General features: G+C 53.8%; 54 non-coding genes across 54 annotated transcripts in view; all 54 read left to right on the forward strand.

Moving 5' to 3' along the window:
• LOC117809590 overlaps positions 1-87 on the forward strand; it is a 119-nt gene extending 32 nt beyond the window's left edge. Inside the window, exon 1 of the ribosomal RNA XR_004630570.1 lies at positions 1-87. This exon is cut by the window's left edge and continues 32 nt beyond it. This is a non-coding gene — a ribosomal RNA (5S ribosomal RNA).
• A 62-nt stretch (positions 88-149) lies between these two features.
• Positions 150-268, forward strand: LOC117809591. Its single transcript, XR_004630571.1, has one exon. It is a non-coding gene; the product is annotated as a 5S ribosomal RNA (ribosomal RNA).
• A 62-nt stretch (positions 269-330) lies between these two features.
• Positions 331-449, forward strand: LOC117809592. Its single transcript, XR_004630572.1, has one exon. It is a non-coding gene; the product is annotated as a 5S ribosomal RNA (ribosomal RNA).
• Positions 450-511: 62 nt separating this feature from the next.
• On the forward strand, positions 512-630 carry LOC117809593. The gene has a single exon (XR_004630573.1). It is a non-coding gene; the product is annotated as a 5S ribosomal RNA (ribosomal RNA).
• A 62-nt stretch (positions 631-692) lies between these two features.
• Positions 693-811, forward strand: LOC117809594. The gene has a single exon (XR_004630574.1). It is a non-coding gene; the product is annotated as a 5S ribosomal RNA (ribosomal RNA).
• A 62-nt stretch (positions 812-873) lies between these two features.
• On the forward strand, positions 874-992 carry LOC117809595. The gene has a single exon (XR_004630575.1). It is a non-coding gene; the product is annotated as a 5S ribosomal RNA (ribosomal RNA).
• A 62-nt stretch (positions 993-1,054) lies between these two features.
• Positions 1,055-1,173, forward strand: LOC117809596. The gene has a single exon (XR_004630576.1). It is a non-coding gene; the product is annotated as a 5S ribosomal RNA (ribosomal RNA).
• A 62-nt stretch (positions 1,174-1,235) lies between these two features.
• LOC117809598 lies at positions 1,236-1,354 on the forward strand. The gene has a single exon (XR_004630577.1). It is a non-coding gene; the product is annotated as a 5S ribosomal RNA (ribosomal RNA).
• Positions 1,355-1,416: 62 nt separating this feature from the next.
• On the forward strand, positions 1,417-1,535 carry LOC117809599. The gene has a single exon (XR_004630578.1). It is a non-coding gene; the product is annotated as a 5S ribosomal RNA (ribosomal RNA).
• A 62-nt stretch (positions 1,536-1,597) lies between these two features.
• LOC117809600 lies at positions 1,598-1,716 on the forward strand. The gene has a single exon (XR_004630579.1). It is a non-coding gene; the product is annotated as a 5S ribosomal RNA (ribosomal RNA).
• A 62-nt stretch (positions 1,717-1,778) lies between these two features.
• LOC117809602 lies at positions 1,779-1,897 on the forward strand. Its single transcript, XR_004630581.1, has one exon. It is a non-coding gene; the product is annotated as a 5S ribosomal RNA (ribosomal RNA).
• Positions 1,898-1,959: 62 nt separating this feature from the next.
• Positions 1,960-2,078, forward strand: LOC117809603. The gene has a single exon (XR_004630582.1). It is a non-coding gene; the product is annotated as a 5S ribosomal RNA (ribosomal RNA).
• Positions 2,079-2,140: 62 nt separating this feature from the next.
• Positions 2,141-2,259, forward strand: LOC117809604. Its single transcript, XR_004630583.1, has one exon. It is a non-coding gene; the product is annotated as a 5S ribosomal RNA (ribosomal RNA).
• Positions 2,260-2,321: 62 nt separating this feature from the next.
• LOC117809605 lies at positions 2,322-2,440 on the forward strand. The gene has a single exon (XR_004630584.1). It is a non-coding gene; the product is annotated as a 5S ribosomal RNA (ribosomal RNA).
• Positions 2,441-2,502: 62 nt separating this feature from the next.
• Positions 2,503-2,621, forward strand: LOC117809606. The gene has a single exon (XR_004630585.1). It is a non-coding gene; the product is annotated as a 5S ribosomal RNA (ribosomal RNA).
• A 62-nt stretch (positions 2,622-2,683) lies between these two features.
• Positions 2,684-2,802, forward strand: LOC117809607. Its single transcript, XR_004630586.1, has one exon. It is a non-coding gene; the product is annotated as a 5S ribosomal RNA (ribosomal RNA).
• A 62-nt stretch (positions 2,803-2,864) lies between these two features.
• Positions 2,865-2,983, forward strand: LOC117809608. The gene has a single exon (XR_004630587.1). It is a non-coding gene; the product is annotated as a 5S ribosomal RNA (ribosomal RNA).
• Positions 2,984-3,045: 62 nt separating this feature from the next.
• LOC117809609 lies at positions 3,046-3,164 on the forward strand. The gene has a single exon (XR_004630588.1). It is a non-coding gene; the product is annotated as a 5S ribosomal RNA (ribosomal RNA).
• A 62-nt stretch (positions 3,165-3,226) lies between these two features.
• Positions 3,227-3,345, forward strand: LOC117809610. Its single transcript, XR_004630589.1, has one exon. It is a non-coding gene; the product is annotated as a 5S ribosomal RNA (ribosomal RNA).
• Positions 3,346-3,407: 62 nt separating this feature from the next.
• On the forward strand, positions 3,408-3,526 carry LOC117809611. Its single transcript, XR_004630590.1, has one exon. It is a non-coding gene; the product is annotated as a 5S ribosomal RNA (ribosomal RNA).
• A 62-nt stretch (positions 3,527-3,588) lies between these two features.
• On the forward strand, positions 3,589-3,707 carry LOC117809613. The gene has a single exon (XR_004630592.1). It is a non-coding gene; the product is annotated as a 5S ribosomal RNA (ribosomal RNA).
• Positions 3,708-3,769: 62 nt separating this feature from the next.
• On the forward strand, positions 3,770-3,888 carry LOC117809614. Its single transcript, XR_004630593.1, has one exon. It is a non-coding gene; the product is annotated as a 5S ribosomal RNA (ribosomal RNA).
• Positions 3,889-3,950: 62 nt separating this feature from the next.
• LOC117809615 lies at positions 3,951-4,069 on the forward strand. Its single transcript, XR_004630594.1, has one exon. It is a non-coding gene; the product is annotated as a 5S ribosomal RNA (ribosomal RNA).
• Positions 4,070-4,131: 62 nt separating this feature from the next.
• Positions 4,132-4,250, forward strand: LOC117809616. Its single transcript, XR_004630595.1, has one exon. It is a non-coding gene; the product is annotated as a 5S ribosomal RNA (ribosomal RNA).
• A 5,845-nt stretch (positions 4,251-10,095) lies between these two features.
• On the forward strand, positions 10,096-10,214 carry LOC117809617. The gene has a single exon (XR_004630596.1). It is a non-coding gene; the product is annotated as a 5S ribosomal RNA (ribosomal RNA).
• A 66-nt stretch (positions 10,215-10,280) lies between these two features.
• On the forward strand, positions 10,281-10,399 carry LOC117809484. The gene has a single exon (XR_004630468.1). It is a non-coding gene; the product is annotated as a 5S ribosomal RNA (ribosomal RNA).
• Positions 10,400-10,462: 63 nt separating this feature from the next.
• Positions 10,463-10,581, forward strand: LOC117809485. The gene has a single exon (XR_004630469.1). It is a non-coding gene; the product is annotated as a 5S ribosomal RNA (ribosomal RNA).
• A 66-nt stretch (positions 10,582-10,647) lies between these two features.
• On the forward strand, positions 10,648-10,766 carry LOC117809486. Its single transcript, XR_004630470.1, has one exon. It is a non-coding gene; the product is annotated as a 5S ribosomal RNA (ribosomal RNA).
• Positions 10,767-10,828: 62 nt separating this feature from the next.
• On the forward strand, positions 10,829-10,947 carry LOC117809487. The gene has a single exon (XR_004630471.1). It is a non-coding gene; the product is annotated as a 5S ribosomal RNA (ribosomal RNA).
• A 65-nt stretch (positions 10,948-11,012) lies between these two features.
• LOC117809488 lies at positions 11,013-11,131 on the forward strand. The gene has a single exon (XR_004630472.1). It is a non-coding gene; the product is annotated as a 5S ribosomal RNA (ribosomal RNA).
• A 62-nt stretch (positions 11,132-11,193) lies between these two features.
• LOC117809490 lies at positions 11,194-11,312 on the forward strand. The gene has a single exon (XR_004630474.1). It is a non-coding gene; the product is annotated as a 5S ribosomal RNA (ribosomal RNA).
• A 66-nt stretch (positions 11,313-11,378) lies between these two features.
• Positions 11,379-11,497, forward strand: LOC117809491. Its single transcript, XR_004630475.1, has one exon. It is a non-coding gene; the product is annotated as a 5S ribosomal RNA (ribosomal RNA).
• A 66-nt stretch (positions 11,498-11,563) lies between these two features.
• LOC117809493 lies at positions 11,564-11,682 on the forward strand. The gene has a single exon (XR_004630476.1). It is a non-coding gene; the product is annotated as a 5S ribosomal RNA (ribosomal RNA).
• Positions 11,683-11,746: 64 nt separating this feature from the next.
• Positions 11,747-11,865, forward strand: LOC117809494. Its single transcript, XR_004630477.1, has one exon. It is a non-coding gene; the product is annotated as a 5S ribosomal RNA (ribosomal RNA).
• Positions 11,866-11,931: 66 nt separating this feature from the next.
• On the forward strand, positions 11,932-12,050 carry LOC117809495. Its single transcript, XR_004630478.1, has one exon. It is a non-coding gene; the product is annotated as a 5S ribosomal RNA (ribosomal RNA).
• Positions 12,051-12,116: 66 nt separating this feature from the next.
• Positions 12,117-12,235, forward strand: LOC117809496. Its single transcript, XR_004630479.1, has one exon. It is a non-coding gene; the product is annotated as a 5S ribosomal RNA (ribosomal RNA).
• A 62-nt stretch (positions 12,236-12,297) lies between these two features.
• On the forward strand, positions 12,298-12,416 carry LOC117809497. The gene has a single exon (XR_004630481.1). It is a non-coding gene; the product is annotated as a 5S ribosomal RNA (ribosomal RNA).
• A 66-nt stretch (positions 12,417-12,482) lies between these two features.
• On the forward strand, positions 12,483-12,601 carry LOC117809498. The gene has a single exon (XR_004630482.1). It is a non-coding gene; the product is annotated as a 5S ribosomal RNA (ribosomal RNA).
• Positions 12,602-12,667: 66 nt separating this feature from the next.
• On the forward strand, positions 12,668-12,786 carry LOC117809499. The gene has a single exon (XR_004630483.1). It is a non-coding gene; the product is annotated as a 5S ribosomal RNA (ribosomal RNA).
• Positions 12,787-12,852: 66 nt separating this feature from the next.
• Positions 12,853-12,971, forward strand: LOC117809500. Its single transcript, XR_004630484.1, has one exon. It is a non-coding gene; the product is annotated as a 5S ribosomal RNA (ribosomal RNA).
• A 66-nt stretch (positions 12,972-13,037) lies between these two features.
• Positions 13,038-13,156, forward strand: LOC117809502. The gene has a single exon (XR_004630486.1). It is a non-coding gene; the product is annotated as a 5S ribosomal RNA (ribosomal RNA).
• Positions 13,157-13,222: 66 nt separating this feature from the next.
• Positions 13,223-13,341, forward strand: LOC117809504. The gene has a single exon (XR_004630487.1). It is a non-coding gene; the product is annotated as a 5S ribosomal RNA (ribosomal RNA).
• Positions 13,342-13,407: 66 nt separating this feature from the next.
• Positions 13,408-13,526, forward strand: LOC117809505. The gene has a single exon (XR_004630488.1). It is a non-coding gene; the product is annotated as a 5S ribosomal RNA (ribosomal RNA).
• A 66-nt stretch (positions 13,527-13,592) lies between these two features.
• Positions 13,593-13,711, forward strand: LOC117809506. The gene has a single exon (XR_004630489.1). It is a non-coding gene; the product is annotated as a 5S ribosomal RNA (ribosomal RNA).
• A 66-nt stretch (positions 13,712-13,777) lies between these two features.
• Positions 13,778-13,896, forward strand: LOC117809507. Its single transcript, XR_004630490.1, has one exon. It is a non-coding gene; the product is annotated as a 5S ribosomal RNA (ribosomal RNA).
• A 66-nt stretch (positions 13,897-13,962) lies between these two features.
• Positions 13,963-14,081, forward strand: LOC117809508. The gene has a single exon (XR_004630491.1). It is a non-coding gene; the product is annotated as a 5S ribosomal RNA (ribosomal RNA).
• A 66-nt stretch (positions 14,082-14,147) lies between these two features.
• Positions 14,148-14,266, forward strand: LOC117809509. Its single transcript, XR_004630492.1, has one exon. It is a non-coding gene; the product is annotated as a 5S ribosomal RNA (ribosomal RNA).
• Positions 14,267-14,332: 66 nt separating this feature from the next.
• Positions 14,333-14,451, forward strand: LOC117809510. Its single transcript, XR_004630493.1, has one exon. It is a non-coding gene; the product is annotated as a 5S ribosomal RNA (ribosomal RNA).
• Positions 14,452-14,517: 66 nt separating this feature from the next.
• On the forward strand, positions 14,518-14,636 carry LOC117809511. The gene has a single exon (XR_004630494.1). It is a non-coding gene; the product is annotated as a 5S ribosomal RNA (ribosomal RNA).
• Positions 14,637-14,702: 66 nt separating this feature from the next.
• Positions 14,703-14,821, forward strand: LOC117809512. Its single transcript, XR_004630495.1, has one exon. It is a non-coding gene; the product is annotated as a 5S ribosomal RNA (ribosomal RNA).
• A 66-nt stretch (positions 14,822-14,887) lies between these two features.
• Positions 14,888-15,006, forward strand: LOC117809514. The gene has a single exon (XR_004630497.1). It is a non-coding gene; the product is annotated as a 5S ribosomal RNA (ribosomal RNA).
• Positions 15,007-15,072: 66 nt separating this feature from the next.
• LOC117809515 lies at positions 15,073-15,191 on the forward strand. Its single transcript, XR_004630498.1, has one exon. It is a non-coding gene; the product is annotated as a 5S ribosomal RNA (ribosomal RNA).
• A 66-nt stretch (positions 15,192-15,257) lies between these two features.
• LOC117809516 lies at positions 15,258-15,376 on the forward strand. Its single transcript, XR_004630499.1, has one exon. It is a non-coding gene; the product is annotated as a 5S ribosomal RNA (ribosomal RNA).
• A 66-nt stretch (positions 15,377-15,442) lies between these two features.
• Positions 15,443-15,561, forward strand: LOC117809517. Its single transcript, XR_004630500.1, has one exon. It is a non-coding gene; the product is annotated as a 5S ribosomal RNA (ribosomal RNA).
• Positions 15,562-15,571: the final 10 nt, after the last annotated feature.

The raw sequence follows: 15,571 nt of genomic DNA on the forward strand, positions 1-15,571 counted from the left end.
TCTCGTCCGATCTCGGAAGCTAAGCAGGGTCGGGCCTGGTTAGTACTTGGATGGGAGACCGCCTGGGAATACCAGGTGCTGTAAGCTTTTTGCCCCAGCCCTGCAGCAGGCTGCCAAATACAAGTGGCCGTTCGGCACATGCAACTGTCGCTTACGGCCATACCACCCTGAGCGCGCCCGATCTCGTCCGATCTCGGAAGCTAAGCAGGGTCGGGCCTGGTTAGTACTTGGATGGGAGACCGCCTGGGAATACCAGGTGCTGTAAGCTTTTTGCCCCAGCCCTGCAGCAGGCTGCCAAATACAAGTGGCCGTTCGGCACATGCAACTGTCGCTTACGGCCATACCACCCTGAGCGCGCCCGATCTCGTCCGATCTCGGAAGCTAAGCAGGGTCGGGCCTGGTTAGTACTTGGATGGGAGACCGCCTGGGAATACCAGGTGCTGTAAGCTTTTTGCCCCAGCCCTGCAGCAGGCTGCCAAATACAAGTGGCCGTTCGGCACATGCAACTGTCGCTTACGGCCATACCACCCTGAGCGCGCCCGATCTCGTCCGATCTCGGAAGCTAAGCAGGGTCGGGCCTGGTTAGTACTTGGATGGGAGACCGCCTGGGAATACCAGGTGCTGTAAGCTTTTTGCCCCAGCCCTGCAGCAGGCTGCCAAATACAAGTGGCCGTTCGGCACATGCAACTGTCGCTTACGGCCATACCACCCTGAGCGCGCCCGATCTCGTCCGATCTCGGAAGCTAAGCAGGGTCGGGCCTGGTTAGTACTTGGATGGGAGACCGCCTGGGAATACCAGGTGCTGTAAGCTTTTTGCCCCAGCCCTGCAGCAGGCTGCCAAATACAAGTGGCCGTTCGGCACATGCAACTGTCGCTTACGGCCATACCACCCTGAGCGCGCCCGATCTCGTCCGATCTCGGAAGCTAAGCAGGGTCGGGCCTGGTTAGTACTTGGATGGGAGACCGCCTGGGAATACCAGGTGCTGTAAGCTTTTTGCCCCAGCCCTGCAGCAGGCTGCCAAATACAAGTGGCCGTTCGGCACATGCAACTGTCGCTTACGGCCATACCACCCTGAGCGCGCCCGATCTCGTCCGATCTCGGAAGCTAAGCAGGGTCGGGCCTGGTTAGTACTTGGATGGGAGACCGCCTGGGAATACCAGGTGCTGTAAGCTTTTTGCCCCAGCCCTGCAGCAGGCTGCCAAATACAAGTGGCCGTTCGGCACATGCAACTGTCGCTTACGGCCATACCACCCTGAGCGCGCCCGATCTCGTCCGATCTCGGAAGCTAAGCAGGGTCGGGCCTGGTTAGTACTTGGATGGGAGACCGCCTGGGAATACCAGGTGCTGTAAGCTTTTTGCCCCAGCCCTGCAGCAGGCTGCCAAATACAAGTGGCCGTTCGGCACATGCAACTGTCGCTTACGGCCATACCACCCTGAGCGCGCCCGATCTCGTCCGATCTCGGAAGCTAAGCAGGGTCGGGCCTGGTTAGTACTTGGATGGGAGACCGCCTGGGAATACCAGGTGCTGTAAGCTTTTTGCCCCAGCCCTGCAGCAGGCTGCCAAATACAAGTGGCCGTTCGGCACATGCAACTGTCGCTTACGGCCATACCACCCTGAGCGCGCCCGATCTCGTCCGATCTCGGAAGCTAAGCAGGGTCGGGCCTGGTTAGTACTTGGATGGGAGACCGCCTGGGAATACCAGGTGCTGTAAGCTTTTTGCCCCAGCCCTGCAGCAGGCTGCCAAATACAAGTGGCCGTTCGGCACATGCAACTGTCGCTTACGGCCATACCACCCTGAGCGCGCCCGATCTCGTCCGATCTCGGAAGCTAAGCAGGGTCGGGCCTGGTTAGTACTTGGATGGGAGACCGCCTGGGAATACCAGGTGCTGTAAGCTTTTTGCCCCAGCCCTGCAGCAGGCTGCCAAATACAAGTGGCCGTTCGGCACATGCAACTGTCGCTTACGGCCATACCACCCTGAGCGCGCCCGATCTCGTCCGATCTCGGAAGCTAAGCAGGGTCGGGCCTGGTTAGTACTTGGATGGGAGACCGCCTGGGAATACCAGGTGCTGTAAGCTTTTTGCCCCAGCCCTGCAGCAGGCTGCCAAATACAAGTGGCCGTTCGGCACATGCAACTGTCGCTTACGGCCATACCACCCTGAGCGCGCCCGATCTCGTCCGATCTCGGAAGCTAAGCAGGGTCGGGCCTGGTTAGTACTTGGATGGGAGACCGCCTGGGAATACCAGGTGCTGTAAGCTTTTTGCCCCAGCCCTGCAGCAGGCTGCCAAATACAAGTGGCCGTTCGGCACATGCAACTGTCGCTTACGGCCATACCACCCTGAGCGCGCCCGATCTCGTCCGATCTCGGAAGCTAAGCAGGGTCGGGCCTGGTTAGTACTTGGATGGGAGACCGCCTGGGAATACCAGGTGCTGTAAGCTTTTTGCCCCAGCCCTGCAGCAGGCTGCCAAATACAAGTGGCCGTTCGGCACATGCAACTGTCGCTTACGGCCATACCACCCTGAGCGCGCCCGATCTCGTCCGATCTCGGAAGCTAAGCAGGGTCGGGCCTGGTTAGTACTTGGATGGGAGACCGCCTGGGAATACCAGGTGCTGTAAGCTTTTTGCCCCAGCCCTGCAGCAGGCTGCCAAATACAAGTGGCCGTTCGGCACATGCAACTGTCGCTTACGGCCATACCACCCTGAGCGCGCCCGATCTCGTCCGATCTCGGAAGCTAAGCAGGGTCGGGCCTGGTTAGTACTTGGATGGGAGACCGCCTGGGAATACCAGGTGCTGTAAGCTTTTTGCCCCAGCCCTGCAGCAGGCTGCCAAATACAAGTGGCCGTTCGGCACATGCAACTGTCGCTTACGGCCATACCACCCTGAGCGCGCCCGATCTCGTCCGATCTCGGAAGCTAAGCAGGGTCGGGCCTGGTTAGTACTTGGATGGGAGACCGCCTGGGAATACCAGGTGCTGTAAGCTTTTTGCCCCAGCCCTGCAGCAGGCTGCCAAATACAAGTGGCCGTTCGGCACATGCAACTGTCGCTTACGGCCATACCACCCTGAGCGCGCCCGATCTCGTCCGATCTCGGAAGCTAAGCAGGGTCGGGCCTGGTTAGTACTTGGATGGGAGACCGCCTGGGAATACCAGGTGCTGTAAGCTTTTTGCCCCAGCCCTGCAGCAGGCTGCCAAATACAAGTGGCCGTTCGGCACATGCAACTGTCGCTTACGGCCATACCACCCTGAGCGCGCCCGATCTCGTCCGATCTCGGAAGCTAAGCAGGGTCGGGCCTGGTTAGTACTTGGATGGGAGACCGCCTGGGAATACCAGGTGCTGTAAGCTTTTTGCCCCAGCCCTGCAGCAGGCTGCCAAATACAAGTGGCCGTTCGGCACATGCAACTGTCGCTTACGGCCATACCACCCTGAGCGCGCCCGATCTCGTCCGATCTCGGAAGCTAAGCAGGGTCGGGCCTGGTTAGTACTTGGATGGGAGACCGCCTGGGAATACCAGGTGCTGTAAGCTTTTTGCCCCAGCCCTGCAGCAGGCTGCCAAATACAAGTGGCCGTTCGGCACATGCAACTGTCGCTTACGGCCATACCACCCTGAGCGCGCCCGATCTCGTCCGATCTCGGAAGCTAAGCAGGGTCGGGCCTGGTTAGTACTTGGATGGGAGACCGCCTGGGAATACCAGGTGCTGTAAGCTTTTTGCCCCAGCCCTGCAGCAGGCTGCCAAATACAAGTGGCCGTTCGGCACATGCAACTGTCGCTTACGGCCATACCACCCTGAGCGCGCCCGATCTCGTCCGATCTCGGAAGCTAAGCAGGGTCGGGCCTGGTTAGTACTTGGATGGGAGACCGCCTGGGAATACCAGGTGCTGTAAGCTTTTTGCCCCAGCCCTGCAGCAGGCTGCCAAATACAAGTGGCCGTTCGGCACATGCAACTGTCGCTTACGGCCATACCACCCTGAGCGCGCCCGATCTCGTCCGATCTCGGAAGCTAAGCAGGGTCGGGCCTGGTTAGTACTTGGATGGGAGACCGCCTGGGAATACCAGGTGCTGTAAGCTTTTTGCCCCAGCCCTGCAGCAGGCTGCCAAATACAAGTGGCCGTTCGGCACATGCAACTGTCGCTTACGGCCATACCACCCTGAGCGCGCCCGATCTCGTCCGATCTCGGAAGCTAAGCAGGGTCGGGCCTGGTTAGTACTTGGATGGGAGACCGCCTGGGAATACCAGGTGCTGTAAGCTTTTTGCCCCAGCCCTGCAGCAGGCTGCCAAATACAAGTGGCCGTTCGGCACATGCAACTGTCGCTTACGGCCATACCACCCTGAACACGCCCCTTTCAGGAAGTGGAGCAGTGTGGTGTGTGTGCATGGTGGCAGCAGCAGCAGCAGCAGCAGCTGTAATAGCAGCTAGGTGCTAATAGCCTTTTTTTGTTTGGTGTGGCTTTGTGAGAGTGTGAAGTGTGTGAGTGTGTTTATATCTTGTAAAGAGTCCCTTTGTGACTTTTAGTTGTGTCCCCCGGCAGCTTAGGCTGTTAGGGGTGCACCCTTATAAAGCCACAATGCCGGCAAGTGCGGATAATGGAAGGGCCAAAAAGGCAAACGAACCACAGAATGGGAACAAGGCAACAGATGATCATGGACAAAATGCAAGCAGAAGTTTTGAGAAGAAGCTGACGCTTCTTATTGAATTGATCGGGGATGTACAACCCCCAACGTATGAACTATTGAGTAACCTGAGGCTGATGTGTGGAGGAATCCTGGCGTGTCGTGCCCTTGGCACAGGGAAGTACGAGGTTACAATGAGCAACCCGAAAGGAAAGGAGAGGCTCCTGGATGGATTCAAGATCGGAGGCACAAGCGTGGTGGCGAAGGAGCTGTGCAACGACGAGATGGTGGTGTCTTTCCTCAACCTGCCGGCCTACATTTCGGACGAGGAGATTGTGGCGAAGCTGCGTGGCTGGGGAGTCTCAGCTACCTCTTCTGTGAAGCGGAGGATGTGGCCTGGAACCCAAGTTGCAGACGGGACAAGGTTTGTGAGAGTCCGCTTCAATGACAAGGTACAGTCTCTGCCGTACTCAACAAAGTTTGAGACGGCCCTGGGAGCTGAGTACTTTCGAGTACTGCATGACAGGCAGGTGAAGGTGTGCCGCATGTGCATCCAGCCCGGCCACATTTTGAGAGAGTGCCCAGAATTCATGTGTCATATATGTGGGGTGCAAGGGCATTTTGCGCGGGAGTGTAGCGCAGCTACCAAAAGATGTGTGATTTGTAAAAATAACAGTGTGAACTGCGTTTGTAATGAGAGCGAATCAAGTGAGGACAGTGTGGGCATGAATGTTGAAGTGAGGTCTCCGGACCGTGGGCAAGGAGGTGAACGCATCAATACATGCGAGGCACTGGAGGACTCTGCACTCAGCAGCGATGCAGAATTAACTCCTGCCCAACATGTCACAGGTGAGGAGCAAGCGCTGGGTAATGGTGGAAATACAGACAGTGCTGCACCTAGTAAGCAGGTTGAGAGGAGGGAGGAAGGAGGAGTCCAAGCGGGTCCTGCGCCTCCCTCTACTCCCGCTGAAATGTGTTCACTTGAGGTTGACACCGTGCCTGAGACAGCAAGCTCCCTGGTGATGTTTGATGATAGACCTGAGGTGCAGGCCCCTGGGCGGGAGATACAATGTGTGAGTGAGACAGAGGTTGAGATGGATGTGTCCTCACTGATTAGTGCTCATAAAAGACTTAGCATGAAATTGGGTAAGAAAAGAGTGAAAAAGCTAAAAAATAAAATGTAACGTCTCAAAGGTAAAAGTATGAAACAATTATTTCTCTTTCTACACATCATGGTAGCCGCGCTACAGTGTCTCTCTCTCAATGTGAATGGGCTCAGGAGTGTTGAGAAGCGCACTGCCTTTATTAAATCCGTCAGGGCCGATTTAATTTTCCTGCAGGAGACGAGGTGGGACGAAAACATCTCGCAGGAACTCTCGAGACACTGGAAAGGGACTGTGCTGTGTGCGCACGGGACTGCAAAGTCCTGTGGAGTGGCTACTCTCATCAAGAGTACCGGCAGTATAAGAGACATTGAACTGGTGCACAGAGACGAGTGTGGACGTTTGTTGATTGTTGATTGTATTGTACATAATGTAAAGGTAAGGCTGATAAATGTGTATGCTCCAAACACAGACATACAAAGAAAAACATTCTTTGTGGGCTTACACAAATGGTACACAGAAAGGGTCTTGATAGTGGGTGACTTTAACGTAGCGCTTACTGCAAGGGATGTATCAAGAAATAATACTTTCAGAAGTGACCACAGCAGGACAGTGCTAAATGACATGCTGTCAAATTTGAATCTGGTGGATTTATGGAGGGCGGCTAACCCCTGGAAAAGAGCCTTTTCCAGGAGACAAATTGTCCTGGGTAAACTCAAACAATCCAGGCTGGACCTGGCCCTTGCATCGGCCACCATGATGAAAGTAGTAAATGATGTAAAGTATGAATTTAATTCTTGGAGCGACCATTCCACGTTGCTCTTTAGTCTTGGAAATGTGATAAAAAGCAGGGGGTGTGGTCTATGGTGCTTCAACGCTAGTCTCGTGGAGGATAAAGGTTTCAAAAAGACCATGGTTTCCTTTTTAGAGCGTGTGGCGTGTGAAATGCCGTATGTAGATGACCTGAATGACTGGTGGGAAAATGTAAAAGTGAGAATGAAGAAAAAAGCGATTAACTTCAGCAGAGAGAAGAAGTGGAGAGAAAATTGCACTGAAAACATGTTGAGACAACAACTGAATGAAGAATTGGAAATTTTGAATGAATCTGTTGGTGTGTGCACAGAAAAATATGTGTCTTTAAAAGAACAATTAGAAGAGATAGAGAAGCAAAAATGTAAAGGTGCTGCAATTAGGAGCCGAGTGCAATATTTGTACGAAGGGGAGAGGTGTACTGCCTTTTTCCTTGGCCTAGAGAAACAAAAACAACAAAAAACTGAAATTGTAGAATTAAGAAACAAAGATGGTGCACTTGTAAATGAAACACACGAAATCCTTAAAGAAGTGCAAAATTATTATGAAGAGTTGTTCTCCAGCCAAGGCTGCGATGCAGACGCATTAACTCTTGCGTTAGGATCTATAAAAAGAACTGTAAGTGTTGAAGACAGAAATTGGTGTGATTGTCCTGTAGATGGCGTTGAAATCAAAAATGCAATCTCTGGTCTGAACACCAACAAAAGTCCGGGTAGCGATGGGTTGACGGCAGAGTTTTATCAGGCATTTTCTGATTACTTAGTGCCAATATTGAGTCAAGTTTTCAAATTTGCAGACGAGAATAATGTGTTGCCAGGAAGCATGTCTGAAGGCATCATAAATATATTTTACAAAAATAAGGGGGATAAAACCAGCCTTGATAATTACAGACCCATCAGCCTACTCAACACGGACTACAAAATAATTGCAAAGGTGTTAGCAAACAGGTTAAAAACAGTAATTGGGACAATCATTCACCACAACCAAGCTTACAGTATACCGGACAGAGACATTTCAGACTCCATTTTAAATATTAAACAATTGGTGAAACAAATGGAAGCCGATGAGGGACTCTGGCTAGCAATCGACCTCAACAAGGCCTTCGACCGTGTGGAGCATGAGTTTCTACATGCTACACTGGAAAGATTTGGCTTTGGCAAGGGTTTCGTGAGTTGGATTGACCTATTGTACAGCAAGGCTGAGAGCAAAATTAAATGTAATGGTTTCATGACGGACTCGATTAAAATAAATAGGTCGATTAGACAGGGCTGCCCACTGTCGGCTTTGCTATACAGCATCGTGGCAGAACCTTTAGCAGCCTTAATGATAAATGATGACAGCATTCTCGGGATAGGTCCTGAAAGTGACAAAATTGTGCAATATGCGGACGATATTAACATACTGGTGAGGAGCAAAAATGACATTGAACCTGTGTTAAAACATCTGCGCACCTATGAGCTAGCCTCTGGTGCAAAAATTAATGAGGAAAAATCTGAATTGATGTTCCTCGGTAAAGCAAAATCAGTAAAAAATGTGTGGGGTTTCAAAACTGTGTGCACACTGAGGAAAGTTTTGGGTGTTTATGTGGGAACACATGAAGATGAAGCGGATGATAAAACATGGAAAGAAGTAATTAGTAAAATGAAGTGTGTGTTGAACTTGTGGAAAGCCAGAGGCCTCTTCTTGAGAGGAAGGGTAACTGTAGTAAATGCGCTCGTGATGTCAAAAGTGAACCATGCATTGAGCACTTGTGCATTGCCGGCCTGGGCCTTGAAAGAAATGACAGATGTAGTTAATAGCTTTATTTGGAAAGGACGAGCAAATTTGATAGCTCACAAAACAATGATAGCGGGTAAAAATCAGGGTGGGCTAGCTTTGATCGACTTGAAAACTAAAAAGTCAGCACTCAGATTGAAATTAATAGGTAAATTTATGGCTCAGGACGTGCACCTGGTTTGGAAAAACTTTCTCAGCAGGTCAATAAGTACGTTTGGTCTCCGCAGCACAGCCAACCTGTTGCAGCTTCACAAACCGGAATCATACAGTCACCTATCACCGTTTTTCCAAGAAGTGCTCAGTGCGTGGATCAAGGTTTTACCCCTGACTGTCCCAGAGTGTGGAAAGAGAGCTCATGTGCTGCAGTTACCCTTCCTCTCAAGTCCATACTTCACGAGGGGCGGGAGGCCACTAGTGTGCAAGGCCTTGTCCGATGCAGGCCTGGTGCAGGTAAAGCACATTGTGAACGCGGGGGGGGGATATTGATGTGCCTGCCATTGTAAATGTACTCAGATGTAAAAATGTTGCATACAGAAGAGGTGTGGTGCAAAATATATGTGAGTGTGTGATGGGTTGTGTGCCGGAGGAGTGGGGAAAACTCCTCAGGTCCAGAGCTGCAAAGGTGGAGGGCGGTGGCGTGAAGGTCCTCCTGTGTCTCGGTGAGAGAAAGCACAACATCACATCAGTCCAAAGTAAAACATGGTATCATAGCTTGCTCACATCAGAAATCAAACAACCCACAGCTAACATCAAATGGCGCGCTGCATACCCACATCTTGACACATCAGTCATCTGGCGCAACATTTCAGTACCCCACACCACACATGCAGTTTTCAACCTGGATTTCAAGCTGAGACACAGGAGGATCTTCACTGGCATCGTCCTCCACCAAATGCATAAAGACGTGTATGCACGACAGTGCGAGGTGTGCAAGATGGAGGACGAGGATGTTGAGCATATGTTTCTGAGGTGCGTTAAGCTCTCGTCCTTTTGGGACAGCATCGCGGGTCTGTTGAAGACGCACTGCTTCTTCGACCTGCGTGCTGAGAAAGAGTGGGAATTGTATGTGTGGTTTGGGATTGTGGAAAGAAAGAGAAGGAATTCAATGATTGTGAATATTGTCTTAGCGTTGGCAAGAATGGCGATTTTTAGTCGCAGGAACTTTGCACTGTATGAAGGGAAATTGTTGAATGTATGGAAAATGTTTGTGTGTAGGTTGAAAGGGAGTTTGAATGTGATGTATTGTGCCAATCGGGAGTTTTTTGAAGGGACAATTATTGGGGACACTACTCTGTGCACCTTGGTAAATGGGACGGTGGGCTTTGAGTTCTAAGAATTTCTTTTCATTCTGTTTTGGTGATGGGGTTATTTTTCACTGATGTTTTGGTGCTTTGGGATACAGGTTTCTTTATGAGTGGGGTTTCTTTTTTTAGGAATTTTCATTATCTTTAAGGTGAATTTTGTAATTTGTGTTCGAATTTGATCCTTTTTTGGGGTTGTTCTGTGTCTGTGTTTAATAATGTGGGTGTCATTATGAATGTTTTTTATGTGATTCTGTCTGTTGGGTGTATTAATGTTGTTGTTGTATGTAAATATGTAAAATGTTATTTTTGATAATAAAAGATAAAAAAAAAGCGCGCCCGATCTCGTCCGATCTCGGAAGCTAAGCAGGGTCGGGCCTGGTTAGTACTTGGATGGGAGACCGCCTGGGAATACCAGGTGCTGTAAGCTTTTTGCCCCAGCCCTGCAGCAGGCTGCCAAATACAAGTGGCCGTTCGGCACATGCAACTGTCGCTTACGGCCATACCACCCTGAGCGCGCCCGATCTCGTCCGATCTCGGAAGCTAAGCAGGGTCGGGCCTGGTTAGTACTTGGATGGGAGACCGCCTGGGAATACCAGGTGCTGTAAGCTTTTTGCCCCAGCCCTGCAGCAGGCTGCCAAATACATACAAGTGGCCGTTTGGCACATGCAACTGTCGCTTACGGCCATACCACCCTGAGCGCGCCCGATCTCGTCCGATCTCGGAAGCTAAGCAGGGTCGGGCCTGGTTAGTACTTGGATGGGAGACCGCCTGGGAATACCAGGTGCTGTAAGCTTTTTGCCCCAGCCCTGCAGCAGGCTGCCAAAAAACAAGTGGCCGTTCGGCACATGCAACTGTCGCTTACGGCCATACCACCCTGAGCGCGCCCGATCTCGTCCGATCTCGGAAGCTAAGCAGGGTCGGGCCTGGTTAGTACTTGGATGGGAGACCGCCTGGGAATACCAGGTGCTGTAAGCTTTTTGCCCCAGCCCTGCAGCAGGCTGCCAAATACATACAAGTGGCCGTTCGGCACATGCAACTGTCGCTTACGGCCATACCACCCTGAGCGCGCCCGATCTCGTCCGATCTCGGAAGCTAAGCAGGGTCGGGCCTGGTTAGTACTTGGATGGGAGACCGCCTGGGAATACCAGGTGCTGTAAGCTTTTTGCCCCAGCCCTGCAGCAGGCTGCCAAATACAAGTGGCCGTTCGGCACATGCAACTGTCGCTTACGGCCATACCACCCTGAGCGCGCCCGATCTCGTCCGATCTCGGAAGCTAAGCAGGGTCGGGCCTGGTTAGTACTTGGATGGGAGACCGCCTGGGAATACCAGGTGCTGTAAGCTTTTTGCCCCAGCCCTGCAGCAGGCTGCCAATACATACAAGTGGCCGTTTGGCACATGCAACTGTCGCTTACGGCCATACCACCCTGAGCGCGCCCGATCTCGTCCGATCTCGGAAGCTAAGCAGGGTCGGGCCTGGTTAGTACTTGGATGGGAGACCGCCTGGGAATACCAGGTGCTGTAAGCTTTTTGCCCCAGCCCTGCAGCAGGCTGCCAAATACAAGTGGCCGTTCGGCACATGCAACTGTCGCTTACGGCCATACCACCCTGAGCGCGCCCGATCTCGTCCGATCTCGGAAGCTAAGCAGGGTCGGGCCTGGTTAGTACTTGGATGGGAGACCGCCTGGGAATACCAGGTGCTGTAAGCTTTTTGCCCCAGCCCTGCAGCAGGCTGCCAAATACATACAAGTGGCCGTTTGGCACATGCAACTGTCGCTTACGGCCATACCACCCTGAGCGCGCCCGATCTCGTCCGATCTCGGAAGCTAAGCAGGGTCGGGCCTGGTTAGTACTTGGATGGGAGACCGCCTGGGAATACCAGGTGCTGTAAGCTTTTTGCCCCAGCCCTGCAGCAGGCTGCCAAATACATACAAGTGGCCGTTTGGCACATGCAACTGTCGCTTACGGCCATACCACCCTGAGCGCGCCCGATCTCGTCCGATCTCGGAAGCTAAGCAGGGTCGGGCCTGGTTAGTACTTGGATGGGAGACCGCCTGGGAATACCAGGTGCTGTAAGCTTTTTGCCCCCGCCCTGCAGCAGGCTGCCAATACATACAAGTGGCCGTTGGCACATGCAACTGTCGCTTACGGCCATACCACCCTGAGCGCGCCCGATCTCGTCCGATCTCGGAAGCTAAGCAGGGTCGGGCCTGGTTAGTACTTGGATGGGAGACCGCCTGGGAATACCAGGTGCTGTAAGCTTTTTGCCCCAGCCCTGCAGCAGGCTGCCAAATACATACAAGTGGCCGTTTGGCACATGCAACTGTCGCTTACGGCCATACCACCCTGAGCGCGCCCGATCTCGTCCGATCTCGGAAGCTAAGCAGGGTCGGGCCTGGTTAGTACTTGGATGGGAGACCGCCTGGGAATACCAGGTGCTGTAAGCTTTTTGCCCCAGCCCTGCAGCAGGCTGCCAAATACATACAAGTGGCCGTTTGGCACATGCAACTGTCGCTTACGGCCATACCACCCTGAGCGCGCCCGATCTCGTCCGATCTCGGAAGCTAAGCAGGGTCGGGCCTGGTTAGTACTTGGATGGGAGACCGCCTGGGAATACCAGGTGCTGTAAGCTTTTTGCCCCAGCCCTGCAGCAGGCTGCCAAATACAAGTGGCCGTTTGGCACATGCAACTGTCGCTTACGGCCATACCACCCTGAGCGCGCCCGATCTCGTCCGATCTCGGAAGCTAAGCAGGGTCGGGCCTGGTTAGTACTTGGATGGGAGACCGCCTGGGAATACCAGGTGCTGTAAGCTTTTTGCCCCAGCCCTGCAGCAGGCTGCCAAATACATACAAGTGGCCGTTAGGCACATGCAACTGTCGCTTACGGCCATACCACCCTGAGCGCGCCCGATCTCGTCCGATCTCGGAAGCTAAGCAGGGTCGGGCCTGGTTAGTACTTGGATGGGAGACCGCCTGGGAATACCAGGTGCTGTAAGCTTTTTGCCCCAGCCCTGCAGCAGGCTGCCAAATACATACAAGTGGCCGTTTGGCACATGCAACTGTCGCTTACGGCCATACCACCCTGAGCGCGCCCGATCTCGTCCGATCTCGGAAGCTAAGCAGGGTCGGGCCTGGTTAGTACTTGGATGGGAGACCGCCTGGGAATACCAGGTGCTGTAAGCTTTTTGCCCCAGCCCTGCAGCAGGCTGCCAAATACATACAAGTGGCCGTTTGGCACATGCAACTGTCGCTTACGGCCATACCACCCTGAGCGCGCCCGATCTCGTCCGATCTCGGAAGCTAAGCAGGGTCGGGCCTGGTTAGTACTTGGATGGGAGACCGCCTGGGAATACCAGGTGCTGTAAGCTTTTTGCCCCAGCCCTGCAGCAGGCTGCCAAATACATACAAGTGGCCGTTTGGCACATGCAACTGTCGCTTACGGCCATACCACCCTGAGCGCGCCCGATCTCGTCCGATCTCGGAAGCTAAGCAGGGTCGGGCCTGGTTAGTACTTGGATGGGAGACCGCCTGGGAATACCAGGTGCTGTAAGCTTTTTGCCCCAGCCCTGCAGCAGGCTGCCAAATACATACAAGTGGCCGTTCGGCACATGCAACTGTCGCTTACGGCCATACCACCCTGAGCGCGCCCGATCTCGTCCGATCTCGGAAGCTAAGCAGGGTCGGGCCTGGTTAGTACTTGGATGGGAGACCGCCTGGGAATACCAGGTGCTGTAAGCTTTTTGCCCCAGCCCTGCAGCAGGCTGCCAAATACATACAAGTGGCCGTTTGGCACATGCAACTGTCGCTTACGGCCATACCACCCTGAGCGCGCCCGATCTCGTCCGATCTCGGAAGCTAAGCAGGGTCGGGCCTGGTTAGTACTTGGATGGGAGACCGCCTGGGAATACCAGGTGCTGTAAGCTTTTTGCCCCAGCCCTGCAGCAGGCTGCCAAATACATACAAGTGGCCGTTTGGCACATGCAACTGTCGCTTACGGCCATACCACCCTGAGCGCGCCCGATCTCGTCCGATCTCGGAAGCTAAGCAGGGTCGGGCCTGGTTAGTACTTGGATGGGAGACCGCCTGGGAATACCAGGTGCTGTAAGCTTTTTGCCCCAGCCCTGCAGCAGGCTGCCAAATACATACAAGTGGCCGTTTGGCACATGCAACTGTCGCTTACGGCCATACCACCCTGAGCGCGCCCGATCTCGTCCGATCTCGGAAGCTAAGCAGGGTCGGGCCTGGTTAGTACTTGGATGGGAGACCGCCTGGGAATACCAGGTGCTGTAAGCTTTTTGCCCCAGCCCTGCAGCAGGCTGCCAAATACATACAAGTGGCCGTTTGGCACATGCAACTGTCGCTTACGGCCATACCACCCTGAGCGCGCCCGATCTCGTCCGATCTCGGAAGCTAAGCAGGGTCGGGCCTGGTTAGTACTTGGATGGGAGACCGCCTGGGAATACCAGGTGCTGTAAGCTTTTTGCCCCAGCCCTGCAGCAGGCTGCCAAATACATACAAGTGGCCGTTCGGCACATGCAACTGTCGCTTACGGCCATACCACCCTGAGCGCGCCCGATCTCGTCCGATCTCGGAAGCTAAGCAGGGTCGGGCCTGGTTAGTACTTGGATGGGAGACCGCCTGGGAATACCAGGTGCTGTAAGCTTTTTGCCCCAGCCCTGCAGCAGGCTGCCAAATACATACAAGTGGCCGTTTGGCACATGCAACTGTCGCTTACGGCCATACCACCCTGAGCGCGCCCGATCTCGTCCGATCTCGGAAGCTAAGCAGGGTCGGGCCTGGTTAGTACTTGGATGGGAGACCGCCTGGGAATACCAGGTGCTGTAAGCTTTTTGCCCCAGCCCTGCAGCAGGCTGCCAAATACATACAAGTGGCCGTTTGGCACATGCAACTGTCGCTTACGGCCATACCACCCTGAGCGCGCCCGATCTCGTCCGATCTCGGAAGCTAAGCAGGGTCGGGCCTGGTTAGTACTTGGATGGGAGACCGCCTGGGAATACCAGGTGCTGTAAGCTTTTTGCCCCAGCCCTGCAGCAGGCTGCCAAATACATACAAGTGGCCGTTTGGCACATGCAACTGTCGCTTACGGCCATACCACCCTGAGCGCGCCCGATCTCGTCCGATCTCGGAAGCTAAGCAGGGTCGGGCCTGGTTAGTACTTGGATGGGAGACCGCCTGGGAATACCAGGTGCTGTAAGCTTTTTGCCCCAGCCCTGCAGCAGGCTGCCAAATACATACAAGTGGCCGTTTGGCACATGCAACTGTCGCTTACGGCCATACCACCCTGAGCGCGCCCGATCTCGTCCGATCTCGGAAGCTAAGCAGGGTCGGGCCTGGTTAGTACTTGGATGGGAGACCGCCTGGGAATACCAGGTGCTGTAAGCTTTTTGCCCCAGCCCTGCAGCAGGCTGCCAAATACATACAAGTGGCCGTTTGGCACATGCAACTGTCGCTTACGGCCATACCACCCTGAGCGCGCCCGATCTCGTCCGATCTCGGAAGCTAAGCAGGGTCGGGCCTGGTTAGTACTTGGATGGGAGACCGCCTGGGAATACCAGGTGCTGTAAGCTTTTTGCCCCAGCCCTGCAGCAGGCTGCCAAATACATACAAGTGGCCGTTTGGCACATGCAACTGTCGCTTACGGCCATACCACCCTGAGCGCGCCCGATCTCGTCCGATCTCGGAAGCTAAGCAGGGTCGGGCCTGGTTAGTACTTGGATGGGAGACCGCCTGGGAATACCAGGTGCTGTAAGCTTTTTGCCCCAGCCCTGCAGCAGGCTGCCAAATACATACAAGTGGCCGTTTGGCACATGCAACTGTCGCTTACGGCCATACCACCCTGAGCGCGCCCGATCTCGTCCGATCTCGGAAGCTAAGCAGGGTCGGGCCTGGTTAGTACTTGGATGGGAGACCGCCTGGGAATACCAGGTGCTGTAAGCTTTTTGCCCCA

Source organism: Notolabrus celidotus, unplaced genomic scaffold (assembly GCF_009762535.1).
Source record: "Notolabrus celidotus isolate fNotCel1 unplaced genomic scaffold, fNotCel1.pri scaffold_304_arrow_ctg1, whole genome shotgun sequence".
NCBI lineage: Eukaryota > Metazoa > Chordata > Actinopteri > Labriformes > Labridae > Notolabrus > Notolabrus celidotus.